This window comes from Amblyomma americanum, chromosome 1 (genome assembly GCF_052857255.1).
Source record: "Amblyomma americanum isolate KBUSLIRL-KWMA chromosome 1, ASM5285725v1, whole genome shotgun sequence".
Taxonomy (NCBI): Eukaryota; Metazoa; Arthropoda; class Arachnida; order Ixodida; family Ixodidae; genus Amblyomma; species Amblyomma americanum.
Window position 1 is genome coordinate 464,268 of NC_135497.1, and position 6,850 is coordinate 471,117.

Consider the following 6,850-nt stretch of genomic DNA (forward strand, 5'->3'; position numbering starts at 1 on the left):
GAAGGAAATGTATCTTGCTTGCGTCTTCTCGGAGAAAACTCACCCCTCTCCGCCTCCGCTACATGTCTGTTACCTCGGTTTTTTTCTAAGTTGCTCGTTTTACAACCCTGCTCTTTTCCCCTTAACAGACGGCGGCGCAGCGGTAGGCGCAGCTGGCAAAGAACAGGGTTAGCTGGAGATACATAAGAGAGGCCTTTGCCCTGCAGTGGGCCTAGTCACGTTGGTGATGATGATGATGAGACGGCGGCACTTTTTTCTTCTACTTCGTGATGTGTGTGTGTTTTCTCCTGTTCCTCTACATTTGATACTATAAATACGCGGACATAAAGGACGGTCCACCGTCCGAAACCGTTGGTAAACAAACCTAGATAATCGTCCAGTTGTTACCTTCTTATTCTGCAAGGCTTCACTGGTCCATTGAGCAACGCAGACTGCTTCCACTATAATACATATACCAGGTGTTTCAAGGAATACTTTCAAAATTTTCCAGAAGAGTGTCTGTACTTGGTACTTCATGTGTGCCAGCAGTCAGCGATTCCCAGTCGACATTTGGAAGATTAAAATCACCTGCCATTATCATGTTGTGTCTTCGGTATTAACCTAGCTGATCATACAGTTTCTTATTTATTTATTTCGTTTACCCTCAGGCCAGAGGAATTACAGAGGGGAGTGGTTACAAAAAATAAAAAGAAACAACATACAAAGCAGCAAAGAAATTAGTAATACAGAAATGATGGCTCCTAGTCATACAATATTATCTAATGGGTTATTGATGTGCTGATTATTAGAATATAATATAGTACATAGAGTGCATCAATACAGTGAAAAAAAACACATTTTGTTAGTGCAACAAAGAGAATCAGATGGCCAACTTATACAATCATATACAATATAAGGCAGTACGTACACTGCAGCAATGCAGTGAAAAAAAAATGGCAGTACAACAAGTAAAAAGAATAAAAGAATCAGATGCTCCTACTTATACAGAGTTCTCTAATGCGATCTTGAAGTGTTTGTTGTCAGAAATGGTAGCGGTTGATGCGGGAAGGTGATTCCACTCAACAGCTGTGCGCGGGAGGAATGACTGAAACATGGCATTGGTTTTGCATAATGTAATTCCGACTTTGTTACTGTGATCTAACCTTGATGAAATGTATTGGGGAGGGGAGATCAGTTAGTCGCGAAGGGAGGGATGATTAAATGTCCTGTGAAAAAGTGAGTCTTAAGGGCTTTACGGCGAGATGCTAACAATGGCAAGCTAAGATTTAGTTTCATTGCAGAAATGCTGGCAATTCGGTTATAATTGCAAAGAATAAAACGAGCAGAATTGTTTTGTACCATTTCTAATGAGTGAATTAGGTTTTGTTGAATGGCATCCCAAACAGCTGCAGCATACTCGAGCTTTGAGCGGATCAGTGACTTATATAACAGTAGTTTTAAGGAAGAAGGTGCCTTAGAGAAATTACGTTTTAGATATGCCAGCATTGCGATTAGCATTATTAATTACGAAAGAAATGTGAATGGACCAAGTGAGGTTGCTAGTAATATGAACACCAAGATATTTGTAAGATGAAACAGGATCTAGAGGGACATTATTAACGTGGTAGGAAGGTAGCTGACTAGAATTTGTTAACACACGCAGAAATTTACATTTTTAATGTTTAATTCCATTGACCATGATTTACACCAAATAGAGATAGCGTTAAGGTCTGTCTGCTTGAAGAGAAGATATGCCATTGTCACTTATTTCCCCGAAGATCACGCAATCATCTGCGAATAAGTGAATATTAAAGGAAACACAATAGGGTAGATAATTAATGAAAATTAAAAAAAAGAGGACGAAGTACAGACGCTTGAGGTACGCCAGAATGTACTCTACTAGGCTGCGAGGTTGGGTCATTAGCATAAACAAATTGTGAACGGTTAAAAAAAAGCACTCGAGCCAAGCAAGCAGTTTGGGATCGATGTTAAGTCGATTCAACTTAAACATTAGAATATTTATGGCATACTTTATCAAACGCTTTCGAAAAATCTAAGAATATACAGTTGGCAAGAGAAGAACGGTCAAGGATGACGTTTAGCTTATGTGTGAATGATACTAGTTGTGTTTCACATGAATATGTCTTGCGGAAACCATGTTGCGATGATGAAAAAAAATGAATTAGTTTCGAGAAAGCTAGCAAGATTTGAGGCAAGTACATGTTCTAGAATTTTACATGGAATTAAAGTGAGCGAAATAGGGCGGTAATTATAAGGAGAATGCTTGTCATCTGATTTATGGAGTGGGATCACCTTCCCGAACTTCCATTCAGCAGGCAAGGAACCTTTTTCGAGCGACTGCTGGAAAATCATTGTTAAAAAAATTGAAGAATAACTGGTCGTGTTTTTCAAAAATTTCGCATTGATGAAATCGTGCCCAGGAGCGGAAGATGGTTTTAGAGATGAAATTATTGATTCGATGCCTGCTGCTTCAGTGGTTATGGGAAACATTGCTAGCTGATCATACAGTTTTAACTTAAACTCATGGTGAACTCCGGGCGCTCGGTAGACACAAACGAATTACAACAGGATTACCACAAAAGTCAACTTGACACAACACACTTTCATGGTCACTGTCGATGGGAGGTAGAGCATGAGATGATAATCCATATTTAACCAGAATCGCAATTCCGCCTCCCCTCGATAAGTGATCCTTACGGTAGCCAGAGTAAGAACGTGGGAAAATGCAACTGTCAAGCACATGAGGCTGCAGCCAAGTTTCAGAGATAACTACCACATGAGGATCGTGAAAAAGTAAAACATGCTAGAGACGTTCCTGCTTGTTGCACACGTTTCGTGCATTCAAACAAATAAGGCGACAATCTTTCTGCTCAGTCAACCCGTTACTGTCAAGGCGCCATGGCTCTTCCGGCTGCTTCGTGCTACGCGACAGCACCCTGCAGTTCTTTTCATCGCCCCACGCATAAAGATAACCGTTTATCAGCAGTCTGTCATGACCAGCTTTGCTTTATCATTAGGGCGACGATCGTCTGCAAAGGACTGCTACAATTTCTTTCTTTTCTGCTGTGTGACGTATGAGTAATCGTGCGACGGCGACACCCCAGAATCCTTGAGTTTGGAACAGTTTTGAAGGATTGCAAGCTTTTCGTTGTAGTTAAACACGCGAAGAATTACTAGCTGAGGCCGATCCTTCAGGGCTTTGCCAATTCGGCGGATCCGTTCAACTGTGCTCACTAAGACGCCTAGTTTATCTTGACATACTTTCAGGAGAGCCCTTTCTTCTATATCCGCTCTCGTTCTTCTGAGCTTTCTTTTACACCAAACACCACAACGTTGTTCCGGCGAGCGCGGTCCTCGTAATCAACTTTTACTTGCCTTGCGTTACCAAGGCTTTTTGCAAATGCTTCACCGATCCCTCAAGTTGCTGCATCCTTTCTTCGTTAGCTCTGCATGATTCCAGATCCTTGTCTAGTGCTAATAGTTTTTAGTGCATCTAAGAAATTGTTGCATTGCGACTCCCGTTACCTGCCTTCATTTCCTGCAATTCTTCTAGCATTATGCTTAATGTTTGCTTTTGTCCGGGTCCTGGAATAGGTTCAACGTCCCAGCACACAAGAATCAAGAGAACTGACCAGCAGTCAACAATCATGCAAATGCACTTCTGAGGGCACGGAAGGATGACAACTGCATAATGGCTGGAACGAATAGAGCAATATGGATTGTAGAAACTAACCTGCACAACCAGCCAGGCAAATTTAGCCATGCTGCTCTGAAGAATGCTGCCGTGCCCTCCGACGTTCACAGGGCGATCCGGAGGTTTTAAAGGGGCCCCGAAACACATTTTCAGTGCATTGTTTTGCGTGTTGGTTGCATAGAATGAGTTATCGTGATGCTATTATGATCGGTCGCACCGCGTATACTGCGGTTTTTAATAATTTAATTAGCTCCCAAAAACAAATTCGTGGCGCTAACGGTGTCACCATACAGTGGCGGTTTTTAGCGGCGGATATGACATCACTTAGTGCGAGATTGATGATTAGACAAAGAGTAAATATACTGCAAATTGTGTTAATAACTAGAGACGTTTTGTCAAGCTTTTGTTTTATATTACATTAACAAAACCAACTTGTTTGCCCTAGATAAAAGCACTATAAATAAATTAAAACAAAAATACACCACCGCCAGAGGCTGTGGGTACTTTTTGCATCGAAGGACTTTGCGCCCATCTGTAAACATCCTGCGACCTAGCACTCATCACTCATGGCTACTCTCTATGTATCCGAGAGCGGCTTTGCTGAATCGATTCGATCGAGCCATTGCACTCTATAAGCGTTCGTTTCGGTTCCAAGGAAGGATGCGTTCGTTTCACATTTAGCAGGCAGAGCGCATAGTCAGCTTGTGGAGGATCACCAGGCGGCGGCGCCAGATGGCGCCACGTTCCCGTCAACAGCGCGCGCTTCTTGCTCGCCGTGACCAACCAGAGCGCTAGGAGCGACGAGCGATAGTTGGCGGTAAGCAGTAGCGGTACGCGCTATGCTAAATGTGATATTTTGCGCAGACTATCACACCGTCGCAGTATCTTGCGCTCGAGTTCGGATCCATAAGTAAGGGAACGTCACTGATCAGTGTTCTCTTCTGCGCCGTCGACTTGACGGTGAATCATCGCTGGGTCAGCTGGGCGTTCACATGGTTGTTGTAACCATGCAAACGGCGCTGCCAGCCTTGGCATGAACGAGTTACAGAGAACAGGGAACCATGGAGTGCAAACTTCCGCCACGTGCTCAGATAGGCTGTTTTGATTGGTCGCATTAAGTGTCGTCATTGGGAGAGTGAAATGGGAATGGGAAGCTGCGCGAAAATCGAGTTGACGGAAGCATTTTGTTTGCTTGTATTTTGAAACTTCTTCATTGAATAACCCCCGTTCCTGTGCCTCGATTCTCGTAATCCTTTTTGAGTCAGCATCTGTGTGACATAAAGAATCTATCTGAAGCGTAATCGGCATCCGTTCTAGCGGTGTTTCGCAGCCCCTTTAAAGCGTTGTCTGGTGACGTCGCTGTCGCGGTATCCCGGTGATGCCATCTGATGATAGCAGCTTGAATTCCCCTTTGGTCATATTGAAAAATTGCTGACTTGGGGCCCAAGCATGCGTTGTCGCACAGCGCATGCCCAGCCAGACCGGGCTTGGTGGGTCCAGGCTGCGGCCCGGCGAGGCAAACAACCTGCACAACCAGCCAGGCAGATTTAGCTATGCTGCTCAGAAGAATCCTGCCATGCAGAAAAAAACTCCACTGTTCGATCAAAAAAAAAAAACATTCTTGCGCGTGGGGTAGCAGTGTCCAGGTCACCTTCGTAGACGGATAAAAAAATTGCCACCGCAGTGGCTCAGTCGTTATGGCGCTCGGTTGCTGACCAAAAGGACGCGGGTTCGATTCCGGCCGCGGCGGTCGAATTTCGATGAAGGCGGAATTCTAGAGGCCCGTGTACTGTGCGATGTCGGTGCACGTCAAAGATCCCCAGGTGATCGAAATTTCCGGAGCCCTCCACTCCGGCGTCCCTCATAGCCTGAGTCGCTTTGGTGCGTTAAACCCCCATAAACCATATACCTTTCGGAATTCCCATCTCACACGCCTCCTTTACCACAGTCAGGCGAAACAGTATCAGAGTTCCAGTTATTCGATTGTAAACATTTCAAACGCCGTACTCAGCAATGCAGAAGCGAATACTCTATCTAGTGGCCTCATTTTTGTTCAGCAAAAGGGGGTACAATGAATTGCAAGTGCTTAAAGATTTAATAACTTCGCCCGCAACATAGGACTATGAGAATATTTTTATGATCTCAGGTAACACTTGTTGCTGCTCTAGTCGGTGCATAGTTCTACGTAGGAACGTTAGCGCAAAATAAGAGACACAAGAAAGGTGGACAGGAGAACGCGCTTGACAACTGCTTTCTTTATTGAAAGAAACACGTAATATATAGGCACACCGTCACATCACCTAGCAGCTGCAGCAAACGTCAGAATGATGTAAAGAGTCATACAAGCGTTAAAAGACACAAATACGAAAAAAAAACACGACGTTGTTAAAAACGATAAAAGCGGCGGAAGCATATTCAAAGACGTGAAATGTGATGTATAGGGCCAAAGAGACATCACTGAATGGGATCCGACAGGATGATAACAAAACGAAAATGCACTAAAACTTAAAAAAATACAAAAAAGCTCGTGAGACAGGAAAACCCTTCTAAAAAGGCTTTGTGCACTGAGCAGTTGAGATTGCATCGGGAAAAAGCACATGTACACGTGCTCGTACTCTGGAAAACATCTCTAAAATGCCTTCTTCAGTTTGGTACAAGATCGATGCATCGCTATCGGCATTCATGTCCTTTTTCTTGATCAAAAACGCTCCTTTTAATCTACGGGACACTCGATCACGGCCTCTACCTAAAACAACGGTTTCGTGAAGAATGGGCCTGCAGGAGTTTAGTTCACAGTCCTTCCGAGTTCTCCTGTCCACCTTTCTTGTGTCTCTTATTTTGCGCTAACGTTTGTACGTAGAGTTCTTACGACCGCCCTCACACGGACCAAAATACCATTATCTTCTCCAGTACCACAAATTGGGGTCTACCCCCTGTGCGTGAGAAATACCTTGACATGTACCACATTTGAAAAAAAAATGGCAGTGGCTTAGCTGGTCTATGCCAGGATATACGTAGCGAGAGGTACGTTTCCGTGGCCGAGCTTGTTGTCACTGTATCTAAACAAGGAAGAGACACTGGGCTCAATCTCGGCGGCTGTGCGCCACTATTACGCTCGGCACTCTGGCATCTCCATTTGGCAAGCCGTTCCTCTCT